This window comes from Aptenodytes patagonicus, chromosome 14 (genome assembly GCF_965638725.1).
Source record: "Aptenodytes patagonicus chromosome 14, bAptPat1.pri.cur, whole genome shotgun sequence".
Taxonomy (NCBI): Eukaryota; Metazoa; Chordata; class Aves; order Sphenisciformes; family Spheniscidae; genus Aptenodytes; species Aptenodytes patagonicus.
Window position 1 is genome coordinate 3,544,683 of NC_134962.1, and position 15,546 is coordinate 3,560,228.

A 15,546-nucleotide genomic window follows, 5' to 3' on the forward strand; every position below is an offset into this window, starting at 1 on the left:
TAGAGGGCTTGATGCCTCCTGTACTGGAGCTGTGCCATTTTGTTCCTAATAAAACAGCAACAGCTGAGGAACTCTTTGAATGTCCAATGTGTGGAAGACCTGAAATAACCAACCTCTAAAGTTGACAGAGCATGATGGAAGAGCAGTGTCAGGAGGGTCTTGTCAAGATCCTCTCAACGTGTAGGAGTCTGATTATCAAGTCAGCCAAGACCACGTGTATTGCAGCACAGTTGACAACCTTCCCTTGCATGGCCAAGATGAACATCTCATCTGTGCCGGTCAGGTCATGCAAATGCTTGGTCAGTTTTCCAAGGGTTGAGCAGAAACCAGATTTCAACTGAACAAACAAATCTCTGACAGGACACTTCTGTAAATAAAACAAGCGCTAATTTCATGCTGGGGTGATCTGTTCCCCCCTACCTGAGCTTGCTTTGGAACGGGTTTTATCTCTTCCTTCACCAGTTAATTACTCTAACATACTACAAGTTCTGTCATTTTTCTGTTATTTCCTGCTTCTTTTTCCTTTAAAAAAAAAAAGTGAACTTATTTTGTCCTTTTCCTTTAAACATACGGCTTTTGATATATATAAATCAATACACTTAATAGAAGGCATGCTTCCTGAAGGAGTTTAAAGAAGTAGAAAAACCCATCATGAAACATGCACAGAGCATCTATAATAGAATTATATCATGTGAGTCTATTTGAAAACAATATGTCATCTTGGGACAAAGCTATAGCCAGGGAGGAACATTACATGAGAGCTTTCTCTTTGCACAACATATTGCTGCTAGCCTTACTGGAAGCCCACAAACTAAGAAACCTTTTAGTTTATTTAAGTGCCAGATGCCTGATTTAAAGCAAATTGGGCCTGATCCCAAAGCCTATCAGAGATGATGGGAAATCATCCTTTGAATTCCATTGGCTCTGACCCAAAATTACAAGCTGGTCTCTTGCAGTACCGTTCGTACCACATTCGGTGTCACTGACCAAAAGTATTTATATATTACAAATGCTCTCCTTACATTCTGGATCCGAGGTTTAGGCTATGCTTACTAACACTTACCAGAACTCATAAATAAAGACTCCTCGTGTATTTGACCTCAGTTTTCAGTACAAACTGGTAGCAGTAGTGCTATTTTGAGGCTTCCACTTCTGAATTAATATGCTTGAAATGGTGCGGGGAAAGGACCTCATTATGAAATTTTGCGTTACAAAATCACATTGTCGGTATCATTTGGTTCCAGCCTGTGATCAGAACTTCAGAAACCAGGTTGTAAGGGCACAGAGAGAGAAAAAAACCAAAACGATTCGATAGTGTATCGGCAGCATGACTAAGGAAATACATAATGAAGCTGAGTGATAAATAAGCAAAGAAAAAGAAGATCTGCAGGCAAAACTGGGTAAACAAAATAGGTGATCATTTCCCCAGGCTGACTTTTCAGTAACAAAGCCTTTCCTCTTGTTTTTAAATCCTCACTGTACTACACCCTGATGTTAGGACACGCTCTTCGTCCAGCCACATTAACTTGTTTAATGTGGCTGTAACATGGCAGTTTTTTAACTGGCTAGATGTTTTTTTCCAGCTTCATTTAAGCTGCCCTCTGGCATCCCAGGAGCCACTGGTGCTGCCCTGAAAGCTGGTGCTTTAGTATTTCAGGGACAGCTGAAATAGCAGGGGAAGACAAATGTGTGTTTTTATGTATGCATCTGGAGTCTGATGAAGAGGATGAACAGAGCTGATAAAGGATGCTCACAATTAAATCCAGGCCACATAATAAAATCAGGTGAAGAATAGACCTTTGCCCTGAGGCTTTAATTCTTATTGGCAAAGAAAAGAGAGCATTAATGCAATTTCATGTACTGCTACCTTGCCTCCTCTTCTTCAGCAACAAATACACTTGTGTATTTGTGCGCAGCGAAGTTAAGACTCTGTCAAAAGTAACTCAAACTACGTGTTCCCCTGCTGCATAAATTCTAACTTTGGAAGCCTGGCTTTACATCTGAGCCCACTGAGGGTCGCTTCAGCTGGTTGTTATGGCAGTATCCATGTCTCAAAGAAATTTTAGCAAAACTGAGAGAAGCGAAAAATAGGCAGGGTCCCATTAAAGTTGATTTTTCAAAGAGTGAGAGCTGGGAGGGGAGCAGACCTCTGTTTCACTGTGGATGCAAAACAAAGCTGCACAGGTTTTGTTGCCATCAGTTCATTAGACAGTATATTACTGTCTATCTGCAATGTCACTGTCATCCAATGGTGATGGTTGCAGGCTGGGCTGCTTCTAGGGATATGATAATAGACACTGGGATATGCTTGCTAACCAGTACTTGACCATGATGTTTGACGTTAATGTGTTATTGTTCTTGACTGCATGGCACGCATCATCTCATCAGCCACCTTCCTGGAGCTTGCTCATCCAAACCCCTCGATCAGCAAATGCTCATTAAATTATTCCACCTCTGGTCCTTCTGCTGCCAAAGTTTTTGCATCGGTTTGTGGATGTGATATATTCGTGTTAATGCTATCGCTTCTTCTGTTTGTGCTTCTGCTTATGCCAAGGTATCTTTCTGTCTGGTGAAAGACACCACAGTACAGCTGAAAAGTGAGTATTGAGAATAGTAATCACTCCAGCACAAGAATATGAACTTCTGCTAATCCAAACAAGGATACGGTGCCCAGTCGGATTAACACAGCTCCACTGCGTATGGTATTTACTGAAAAATAATCAGCCGTATTCTCTATCCAAAGCTGTAGACTCTGCTCTACTTCTTTTACTTTGATAGAAGGCCATTGACATTGGCTCCTCCTGATTTTAAAATGCTGCCAAGGCGGTAGGATTTGCATAGATCTAAGCTAGACTTCTGCCCTGCTTCATATAGTGCAGTCGTGGGTAATTTTAGCTGTTTGGGGTCTATAGGGGGAGGCAGAAAAAGTCTGTATCTGGTGACTGCCACTAGAAAGGCATATTGTAGCACAGAAGGGTTTTTTTTTCCTGTACAAATTGCCTCAGTTCCACTTTCCTATGTAAACAACCAGCTACAGAATTAGCTACAGTGCTAAATGAAAAAAGGGGTTGAAAGAGAGTAATGTAGAATAATTGAACAGGAAGAAAGGGAATATGCATGTAGCAGACCTGAAAAAGAGACAGAGTGCTAATTAAATGTACAATTAATTTCACACAATGTCCCTCACATGCGGCATCATAAAACGTTTTGCTGAATGAGTGCACCAAGAATCAGCTGTGCTTTCAGCAACTTTTTACATCTCTTTTGCTCTGGCTTATTGTTGTCAAGCTGATGCAGAGAGCTGTCATGAGGAAAAAGCATCACAGCTCACCAGTCCTTCCTCAGATCAAGGTGAAATCCCACCATCTCAAGCAAAGAATGGTAAAGTGGACAGTGCAAAGAGACCGGAGCTCTGGCACGGGCGACAAGTCAGAAAGCCAATCTACCACGTGCATTTGCAAGAATCCATGCATATTTTTTGAAGTGTGCATGTAACCCTTACCATGACCTCACAAAATGCGTGCCTGTACGCCTATACAATATGGGGCACGTTCCAGTGCGCGCGTATGGAAGTGTCTGATGGTCTTTTTGGAGCTTAGTGCCACAGGCTGTAGAAGTGATTTCTGTGTTCCCTTTTCCAAATGTAATCCTTCCGTTGTTGCATTTTGGCTGTGCTAAGCCAAGGAGTAGAATCTGAGGGCTGGCTGTAGGCCCCTTAATCATTTCTTGCTTTCAAATGACAGTAGCACAGTCCCTGTATCAGTTTCCAAGAGTGCTATTTAGAATGTGCAGCAAATTGAAGGATAATGAAAATAGCATAAATTTCATTATTGTTGGGGGAAAAATATTATGAGTGGAGCAAACTGAGAGTCACTGGAGAATGATGGGGCTGAAAGGAAGAAATGAAGTATGTGAGCATTCTTTTAGGATACTGATATCTCTGCACCAGTGGTTTTGTGCAGAAAGCGGAACTCGGGAGTGATATTGCTTCCTGCTCTGGCTCTATTCTTCACCAAACTGCCTGATTTTCTTCTAACAAAATGTGCACCCATTCTGTTCTGTGCTTGTAGCATGAATTGCAGACACTCCTGGGAGCTGCTGCGCAGCCAAGAGCCTGATCAACACATGCAACTGGACACACAACTCAAGCATGTATGGAGCCAGTTCCTCTGCTCTCAAGCCTTCCATGTTCCAACCTGCTACATCTCCTGTCCTTTTGATACGTGGTGAGCGATGCCCATCTCAGAGAGGCAGATGTTGTAGGCAGAAGTCTTTCCTTTGGCTTTGGATAACTTCTCAGCAACTGATTCCTTTGAGTCTCACAAATGAAGGCAGGCTTTTTCTTGGCCATTGGAGAAGATTCCCTTGTTGGCATTATCCAGTAGGTAACTGCCCATCTCCAGGAATAAATTAGAATAACGAGGTAGAGCAAGCCATTTTGTTCATTCCCCGTCTTAGCAGGATGTTCCTTAGAAGGGAGATACACTCCAGCGTGCTTCTGCTCCTATCCTAATTTCTTCTTTGTGTCAGTAAGGGGACTAATTGAATCATAAGATGCTTTGGATGTCAGTGCTAACCTCCTGGGTCATCCTCTTTACATGGGATGTAACGAGGGTAAGTAGAGCTCTAGCTGCTTACATTATAGCCTGTGACTTAGGAAGGTATCCCTTTGCTCATCAGCGAGCTTGAGGTTGCTACATTATATAGTTTTCATGATGGAAAAAAAAAGCGCAATTATTATAAGGCACTGTTATCTCCTGTCACATTCAATAAAATCAGTCTGGCTTTCTGAAAGTCCTATGAGGAAGGCATCGGGATGAAAATTCATGAGTGCAGACTAAGAGACATTGGTGAATAAGACCTTCTGTCAGTCATTATTCCGCAGATCCTTTTTTTAGGGAGGCAATGAGCAAGCTGGGGTTAGGGGACCTTGCTGTGTGATTTGCCAAGCATTTCAAAATGGGGACCCTATGTGTAATGATCAGCGATTAATGCAAGTTGTATTAATGAGCTTTGCACTGCAGCAAGTTGGGTTATAAGAACAATGCAGCTCTGTCTGATGATGGATGTTGACTTTGATCACCAGGCCACGATGGCTCCTTGCAGAGAAGTGGCTCTCATTAAGGGGGAAACCTTTTGACAGCCTCCATAGTGTAAGATCTCTCATGGATTCACATGTGAGCAAGGATGAGTGGACAGCACCCTCAGAGGTGAGCATCCCCGAACAAACACTAAATAAAAAAGAGCTTCTGACAAGGCCGTTGGATGGATAGAAAGGACCTCCTTTGCTTGAGTTGAGACTTCTTGACTGAGGTGACATCTCTGTTGTGGGCCAAGGAAAGCCAGTGGCTTCTTTCTTTTGCTGCTATTAGCAGGGCCTCCACAGCTAACATTAATACTGTCCTAAGGAGAAGCAACTCACAGTGTCGTTGCTGCTGTCACACCCATAAGTACTATCCTCCTTTGTGTCCTAAAGCTAGGAGAAATTAAAACGGTGACTTGATTTCTCCTGCCGTCGAAGGAAGTGTTTGGCTGAGCAGAGATTTGAGTCTGTCATTTTTAGCACTTGGAAACCAAACCCTTTGACACCCATGTGGCCAGCTGACCGTGTTTGCTGATGTTACCCAGCTGTTCGTTATCACGCTTCACCCTGTTTGAGAGAAGAGTGCCTGGGAAAGGGGTGAACGGTTGTTGCATTTCAGTATGCAGCCTGTCTTGGGAGCAGCTTAGAAATACAGCATAACCAGAGAGCCAGCGGTGATACGTTTCCCAAAGCTGCAGGGCCGAAGAGGAGCTGATACTCTCGGTGTCTGATCTGTACGTGGAACGTTAAACCCAGACTGCTTCTACCTGGGTCTGCAGGGTTCAGATCTCATGGGGTTTTTCTGAAGTGCAAGTGACAAAAAGCAAGTTGCTTTTCTGGAAAAGCTTTCCTGTCTCAGAAAAAGCTTTATCCTACAAAGCATTGGCAGCTCTGCACCCTTACTGACTTCAGGGTGCAGGGGAAACTTGCTTAGTATCTTGCAGAGCAAAGCTCATCAGGGAATTTTAAAACATTAAGGTCCCTGTGATTCACAGATGCCGCAGCAGTAATTTCATGCACATTTACTTTGCATGGGGATTTTGTAAATGTAGCTGAATAATAACATTGTCTTGCTCTTTCTGTTATGAGCTGTTTAGGATCTTTGATGCAGATTCCCAGGAATACGTGTGTTTAAATTCAAAATTGACCCTGGGAGGGGAAGAATCCATCTTCTGCTGTTGTGTCAAGCCTGTCTGATGATGAATTGGCAGGACCTGCCTTTCTGAAATAGGTATTTTCACTGTGATCCTTTTAGTAAGTGATAGAAAATGAAGCCAAATGACCCATCTTAATAGGCTAGTCTTTGTCCTTGCTTTGCCAAGCATCACACTGAAATAGCTTACGTCTTTCTGAGATGCTTTATTAGCATCTCATGGGAAAATGGCAGCAAAAGACTGCAACCAACCTTCCTGCAGCATTGTTCCAAACAGCGTGGGCAGCAGAGTGGTTGATGCGTGCTCCCACAAAGTGTGCAAACAGAGGGACTGTGGCCACGCTCCCCCATTAGCTGACAAAGACCTCAGGACAGTCCCTGTTTAAGCAAGAGGGCTGTGACACCGGGGAGGCAAGGCTGCTTTAGCTCCCGTGCCCTGTGTCAGCACCCAAAAGTTACTACAAAGGAGTGGGGAGAACTGAGGAACTCCTCCAGAGAAGCTGGGCACCTGTGAGTAGGATTTTTTTTTTTTTTAAAATTGGTTTCCACCTTGTCAGTGGTGAAACTGGCTGTTTGCAAAGAGAAAAAAATCCTTCCCCCTCATCCACTCCCACACCTCCTCCCTTCCCACTGGCCTGTCTCCAGGCTCCAATGTGACATCTGAGCAAGTTTATTTCAGCATCCGCTGTCAGCAGGAGTGGAGGAGTTTGTGAGAAGAGGCATCCCACGGCTCTGGTTCCTAGCGGCTATTTTGTGTCTGATCTGTGTTTGGGAATCATTTCCTTTGGATGCTGTTGAGAATCTGTTGTGATCTATGCCCTAGCCTTTAGTAGCTTCTGAGATGCGCTAGTGCTTTAGCAACAGCTTTGCAGGTCTGCACAGGTAGGGTGAGATGTTCGGGATGATCTGTCCATCTTCAGAAAGTCCCAGGTACCACGATACTGGTCTGTGAGGGATAGTCATCAGCTAGAAAAGAGAACCAGCCAAGGTGCTTACCGCAATAATGAATACTCGCTGCGTGTGTATATATTTTTTGCTTTTTATCCATTTCATCCCATGACACGATTACGACTTCAGCTAGGGGCAACAAGGGGAAATGGGAAATCTGATGTAATAACTGAAGCTGCTCCCAGCAGTGAAGATCATGAGGCAGCAGCTGTAGCACACAGAGCTTTTGTCCTCTCATCGGTACTCCAGAAGCAAGAGTGTGCTCATCTTTACTGGTGAGTAGAATTACCAAGCAAAGGTTTCAAGACAGAGGTCTGAAAGTAAAGAGGATTCTCTCTTCCCTGTCTGTTTTCCTTCACTTAAAGAAATACGCATTTAAATAAAGGCTCCTAGTGCTAAATGGAGCTATTCAGCCCAAGAAGAAAAAGAAGATACTGAGATGGATCCATAGAGATGAATAAGGCAAAGGAGTTGTTTTCTGAAAACACCCAGCAACTGATAACCCCCAGCATTTGTTACCTCCAGCCTTCCCTCAGAGACCCATCCTGACGGCTCCAAGTGTTTGAACGTGGCCCCTGCAGCAATGCTGCGTTTCTGGAGGAGGTTGAAGATGGCACCATGTGAACCTCAGCGAGTTCAACACTGCAACCTGCAGCAGCTGTGTTAACAATCATCTCTTTTCACTGCAGGCCTCTCTCTAGTGGAAGGATATAGCAGACAAGTGGGAAACTTTTCATGGCAAGGTAAAATCAAATCAAATCACAGGAGAGCTCAGGAAGGGAAGAGCTGAGCCTCCCTCTTCCTGAGGGATCATATCTTCAAGGTCATGCAGGCTTGGAGGCTTGCTCAGGTTCCTGGAAAGTTCTTCTTGTACTTTCTGGACCACAAAAGCATGGAGCACAGGTGGCTGTGGTTGGACTGCGGCTTATGTACAAGGGGACCACCTGGCAGGGGCTGTGCGGGAGAATTTGGAAACTTAAACTGGGACTGCTCAAAGAGGAGGGTCCCTGGCACAAGTCCTGCTTCTTCTCATGGGAAGGGGCAAATGGAAAACACGTGTGAGTGGGGATTTTGCCAGCTGAGTGTCAGGGATAATTAGGGGAGAAAGGAGACAATTCTCTTCTGCTGACAGTAGAAGACAGAGGCAGAGGGGCGAACAGCCCAACCACAGCCACGTTGTGGCTGTACTCCAAAGTCCATCCTGCAGATGACTTCCCCACTCATTTCTCTTCCCTTACTGGAGCTGTAATATAGGAAAGACTTAGGTGGTGAAATCAAAGTGAAAGAGAACCACAACTTTAAGTTATGGGAAAGTGATTTTGTAATTAAAAAAAAAAAAAAGGGAAAAAGGAAAGACATTCCCCTTGTACATGGTTGTCACCTGAGAGGTCTCTGCTTCCACAAAATTGCCTGAACTAGTGAGACAGAATGTATCAGTCCAGCTTTGTGCCAACAGACAACTGAGATGGCAACATTATTAGTGTTCTCGGGTCAAACCTGTCATGTTGAATTAACAGTTCATAAGGCACAAGAAGTACTGTTCCCCTATGCGAATCAGAGCTGAGACATCACCTGCACAAATAATTGTATTAGTTTTGAATCAACAATGAAAACAAAGGATAAACAATTATCTACTTAATTTCTTCATCCTTTTTGCTAACATCATTGTGCAGCATAATTGAATTACCTTTGTCTTCCCATTTGTCATGGGGTTTATAAGACACTCTTTCTTCCTTTCCCCCTCCTCATGCAGTTGTGCACACGAACGCTCTTAGCAAATAGCCTCACGTGCCTCTGTCTCTGCATCTCAGGATGGGGCCATTGGTTCAAGACATCTTGGTCCCCAGCTACCTGCTTCCTGGGGATGTCAAACTGGAAACTCCTGGTGTGGCTTAAAAGGGACGGTGAACTGCCAGCCAAGGGGATGGGAGCAGAGAGGAGAAAATATAAGGTTCCTGCATCAGGATCCTAGATCACCTCTTGAAGTCTGATGGGACTGAGATACAGAGCAAGACTCGGCCTTTTCTAGTTATTTTTCCATCACTCGGGCTCCACACAGACAGGGTTGGCACTCCTGCTTGGCACCGCGCCTCCCTACCATCAGACGGCGTTAAGCGAGCGAGCAGGGATGCCGCAGGGGATGTGAGCTTGTGCTGCCCACGGACGTTCAACACAGGCAATACCAGCTCGTGGTTTCCAGTGGTGGAGGTCTGGTTAAGCCTTGGGTACGCTGGCCAAAACCCTGGCTGTTTGCAGCTTAGTCCCCTTTTCGGCAAAGAAGCTGGTGGTAAACGTAATGTTTGCAAGGCTGGCCCTCGGGGAGGTGCAAGTTTATCGACAGTGCTGAAGCTCTTTCGGCACAGTACGTCTGGACTGCTCACGCACAGGTGTGGGAACAGTAACTTTCAGCTTCTCTTTTGCACACCAGAAATCTCTGCTGCGTCTTCCCCTGCTTTCTATGACTGTTACATTCTCTATTACTGCTACTTTTGAGGGGGAGGTTGTGACACTTCTGAAACTAAGTGGGGTCTGCCAGAGTCAGCTCTTGGATGGGAAACCAGGATTACAGGCAGTTGGAGATGTTAGAGGAGGCAAACTTTTCACCTGAAAAGTGATCTCCTCTTTCAAAATAATGCTTAAAATGAAGCTGATCTCCTTTGCATGAGCTGCTAAAGTGAGATCCACACGTGGCTGCTCATGATCCCCATGATGGGGCTGGAATATCTGTCTGCGATATCATAGAATCACAGAATAGTTTGGGTTGGAAGGGACCTCTAAAGGTCATCTAGTCCAACCCCCCTGCCGTGGGCAGGGACATCTTCCACTAGATCAGGTTGCTCAGAGCCCTGTCCAACCTGACCTTGAACGTTTCTAGAGATGGGGCATCCACCACCTCTCTGGGCAACCTGTGCCAGTGCTTCACCACCCTCAGCGTAAAAAATTTCTTCCTTATATCTAATCTGAACAGTGTCTATCTAGACACTGATATCTCTGTGTCTTCGCCTGGTCCTGGTTGTGCAATCCCAGTTTTGCCTGTCTCAGATTTGCTTTTTGCAAATTTCATGCATTGACTCTCAGTATATAGCATTGCTCCCACCACAGTTCATGATTTATCTGAGATGAAGTCCACTTTTCTGCATCACAGTTTTCCTGGGTACATCTGGTTATGATGAGGTCCCAGTGTTTGACTTTTGAAACGTTAGATTTTCTAGTAGCACAGAACAGTTTAAGGGAAAATAAGGACTTTTAGCTATGAATATTTATGGTTAGAGTTGAATTGTATTTTAGATTGTAATTCATTATTGCTGGTAGAATAGTAGATAGAAGCTAACATTCAATTTAATTGCAATATTTTCTCTTTTGTGCCTTGACCACTGAACAAATTTATCTGAAATCTGTATATTGTGAGTCTCAGTATGTAAATCTTATTAAAGTTACAGTCTTATTAAAGAAAACAAAGCTAGGAATAAATTTGTCCACAATGCAAATAAGCCAGAAGTTTTTCTGCTCACAAACAGTAAAAAAGTAGAATTGACTCAAGCCATTTTATAGAGCCGATACTTTGATAGGAACAGAAACACAAATTATCCTCAATTTAAACATTCATGGGGTGTAATCACAGCTGCTCAAGTGAAACTTCTACTCGTTAATCCTAAATAAAAGGAGCTGGTTGGAAAGATTTGAATATTTGAAGTGGAGATGAAATAAATCAAATCAAACACACAGTCATTTTAAGGGTCTGGGGCTGACCATTTTTACCAAATTTAACATTTGGAGAATAGGGATGACTGTGAAAACATTCGTGATTGAAAAGATGGATGTGGGAAGGGCTGTACTGGTAAAGATGCAGCTTGACCTGCTCTGGAGCTGTATTTGGCAGCAAATAATTCTGCAAACCTCCCCAAATTTGAATGTTTAACTCCTTCCTTGCTATCCCCCTTCTCTCTTTCTCCTGTAAGCCAGGTGAGTGTCCCATTCCTCAGCCTCTGCAGCATCAGCTCAGATCCTCTTTCTCCCCTTCTGCTCTCTTCTCCCACTGACTTTCCAAGTGTCTTAGCAGCTCTCCCTGCAGTTGGGTATGTACAGATTAGAAACTAAAGAAAGGAGATGCTTTTAGGTGGTCCAAGGAGCTACTACCAAACTGAATAGAAGTGACTTTCATCTGAGCAGAAGGGAAAATGTCCTCAGTCGCACTTTGGAATAATTGCTCTAAGAGACAGTTGAGAACAGTTAAAAAATACAGAACTCCGGCCAAAAAGAGGCAGCAATTGTGGGAACAGGCTGGGAGACGTGAGCGAACTTTACTCTTTGCTTCTCTGTTTTACTGTGATGCTTGGTCCGGGGATGCTTTACTGAGCAGGTTCGTGGGGTGGTACCCGTGCCCTTCCTTCAGCCCACTGCATCGATGCAGTGTCCGATCAGCCCTCTTTCCCCTCCAGTTCATTCTGTTCATTCTCCTATTCTGTATTTCTGTCTGTGCACTATTAAACAGCTTCCTGAGAAATTCCATTTTGTGCCTCACAAGAAGTAGGCTCAATTTCAAATAAATATGCAATATCCTCAGCTTTATCAGTTATCACCCCAACAAAACATCTTTCCCATCCCATCATCTGATTCAGTATTTCATTTCAGTCCTATAGCTCCTAATTCTCCTTTAATCTGGTGCCAATCACTAAGGAATTCTATTGGGCTCATCAAAGTCTTGCTGTGACTCACAGCCCCTTCTTACACAAAACTGCCTTTTCATGTTGATCAAGACAACCGATCTCCAAACCCTACGATGCTTCCTGGAGAGATGGATATAAAAAATAGGCAGAGCCTGAGCCCTGGAGGCAATCTGCAAGGAAAATGAATAGCACGGGGGATGAACAGTTGTAAACAAGTGGAAGTGAGATTTTGGTTGAAGAGGAAAGCTTTTGACTGATTTGTGAAGATGCAAAAATCAGACAGGAGCAGAATGTTTTCTTTTTTTCCTTTTCCTTTTTCCAGTGGTTTTTGTTACATGCTGATGTTGCTAAAACAACTGTCTTCTCTCTGGAAAAAGTCTGCAAATCCTTTTGATGACATGGCGTATATAGAAACACACAAAGAAAATAGAATTATTGTTGTGCACTTATTTCTTCCACGCTTTCTGAAGGCACTTGGAGTCCTTTGTACCTTTTGTCCTACATCTTAAAGTAATATGGCACAATCTTCCTCAAAGCTGAGCATTGAAAAGTCAGTAGCTTTCGGGTTGGCATGCATTTCAACGGGGGGCCAAACAAAGCGAGATCTTCTCCCTGCAGAAACCTTTTCTGCCTCTATCTCCCTGTGCAGAGGTTCATTAATTTTGCATTTGCCTTCCAGGCTGCTGAGTGGAGCAGAGATAGCCCTCCGCGACTTCTGTTTGAGTGTTCATCTATGGGCAGCTTTGGCTTTCCCGTTCACCACAGGTATAAAGCTGCCACTCGCACTTACTCCTGTTCTTTCCCAAGCTTACTGATGAAATGTTTTCCCAGCAGAAGACAGCACTTCTTCCCCAGGAATCAGATTATAACATCGTGGCTGATCTCACAGAGGTCATGTCACCCTAGGGCAAGGGGGAGAGGGATTTCTACCAGTTAGCTCTACTAAGCCAAGGACATTGCTCTTCGATGGGGAGCTGGTTTTAATGGCGTATAAATGGAGTGAGAGCGGCAGCATGGGAAGATGTATTTTTTTCTCTGTCTCCCAAAGTCCATGAAAACCTATTAAGATACAAAGTGAAATCTGCAAGGGTGTTTTGTGAATGCCAGTGAGCTCCATATGATAAACAGTATATTAAAAAGCACTGAGGCATGCTGTGATAAACGCTGTCCCTCCTTGCCATTGTAATACATACAATAAGCAAGAGATATCGTCCTGTATTCAATCAAAATCAGGACCGGAGTCTTTGTTCCTTCCAGACACAAGCTACGAACTGTGATTTCTGTTTTAATCTGATCAGCGCCTCTGGCATTTAAGATTGGCTGTGGAGCTGAGAACGTAATGAACTGCTTCATTTTTCCCCTGCTAAGTGATATTTTAAAAAAAGCCTCAGAAAAGAGAAACAAGCAAAGCTAGACTGGGTCACTTAGAAACACAAACTGGGTTTCTTTGCAGATGCAAACTGATTTATACCAGTTGTGCATGTGGGCCTTGGTCTGGGCTCACAAATGCTCCACAAATTTGTATTTTCTTTCATTTCAAAAACCTATAGGCTTGCGTTTGCATGTCTTGCTAGATCAGCTCCCCCCCCACCCCGGAAAGGATGCTCACTTCTCTGGCCAAGAAAATTCACCAGTCTGACTGCCTTGCTGTCATGTCATTGGTGACCAGCTTTAAAATCCCCGTACCTTTTGCTTGTCCTAATCCAGATCAAGGCCAGAGGAAGGAGAGGAGTAAGTCTTAAATTCTGAGTCAGGAAACACCATTGGCTACATAAGGCATTTTTCTGGGATGGTCATGAAAAATCTAATTTCATGCTTGTGATGATGGTACAGAGAAATTAATCTTATCCCAATTGCCAGCCTGAAGGAAGACAAAAAATGATTTATTGCAGTAATGTGGAACTTTGTAAGAATGCATCCTCTGTGTGGGAGCTGTACTAAAAATGCTGTTGACAGTTGTAGCTGCTTTTCAAGGGGACAAAGGACTAGAACATTGAAAATGTCAGGTATCACAGATTTCATTACAGTTCTCCATGGCACCACTAAGGTCATTCCCATTTAATAGAGTTTTTTCCTGTTTGGGTATTTTTTAAATTCAGAACACAATGCTTCACCTCCTGCAATGTGTATGTTTTCTATACGGAAGCAGACACCAAGGATAACAGGACCGTCAAGAACGCTTTGAAAGCTGCCAAGTGCTATGCCAACGTTGTTGCTTTTGCTGACAACCAGCAAGAAGTTGCTTTTAAGTGGTTGAACACTGGCATGTTTTGCTAATATAAGTCTTGGAATCAAGGCTTAAAATAGCTCATGGACTACCTGCTTAAGCTGAATGAAGTGAAAGATGAATCAGAGTTGACTGTGCTGGAAACACCGGGGTTTGAATCTCTGGTCTACAAGAAGATTTCATTAGAGGTCTTGAGTGAATTCCTTATGTTCTCTGTGCCTGAAAACCGTATCATAAAACAAGAGCACCCCTGCAGCGATGAAGGTAGGGAGTGTGCTGGGTTGTTAGCAGTGCGCTAGCACTATTAAATCTCGATAACGATGGCTGTTACATCTCGATTATGTTCGTGAAATGTTGGGGTGCTGGCGAGCCCACAAGTGACTGTGTACAGCATGTAGGTACAGGATGGCAGAAGTGGCCGAGTGTTTGCTCTCCAGCTGAGCCCGGGGGGGCTATTCCACAACAAATGTGATTTCAGAGGAGCGAGCATCACGCTGTGCAACCCACACTCCAGTTATTCAGTGTACCTACTACATTAATGCCAGCGTGGCCGTGCAGCAGCTTTCCCTTCACGCATTTCTGGAAAAACATGAGTTTTACAAACCTCCCTTGTAGCCCTGGCCCTGGGACTCTTCCCTTGCGTGTCTGTCTGCGGCAGGGAGACGAACACAGACCTGTGTGACCTAGTGTTGATACCTGCTCAGCCCTGAGACATTTATAAAGAAAAAATGGTATGTGAATATGAATATTTTCATTGAATATTTAAAGAGTAGTGATGAGATACAGAGCAATCAGACTTCCTGATTAATTATGCTGTGTTTTAGCGGTGCCTGAGGCTGAAAGCTGCATCATTGCAGAAGTGTTGGACATACGCTTTCTACTGAGCAGCTTCCAAAGACAGCAAAAAGGAGAAGCAGAAGAAAGGAACAAAGAAATTCCAGTCTAACTGGTTCAGCCCTTAATGCGACTGAAGCTAATGCAATGGCGAAATATGGTGTGCCTGTCCTTTCATCTTCGTGCTGCGTTTCATCAAGATGAGGGAGGATGAAATGGTCCATCCAAGATACTAATGTTACACACGAGAGAGGAGTCCTTTATTCTTTCTGTACCTTTGCAGATCTTGAAGCAGATCTTCCAGGCTGTGTTCATAATCGTTCCTTTATGTAACTTCAGTTTACAACAAAGCTGAGACATCTCAGCAGCGCACAGTGGAGCAGCAGCAGCGTGAAAGCGGAGTGGACTGTTCCTGCTTTACAAGACGGTTTTACATTTTTGCATTAAAAGGGTGAAGGATATTGCTTCCCATTTCTTCAGGATTTCATAGAGAAACAGCCAAGTATAATTAAATGTCTTGTCACTGGTGATACAAACCAGCCAAGCCCGCCAGTGCTTTCAAGCAAGAGGAAGAGGTCCCCACTGGAAAGACAAATTTATAGCGAGTGTATGCACGGGTAAGTGTGTGGCTGTT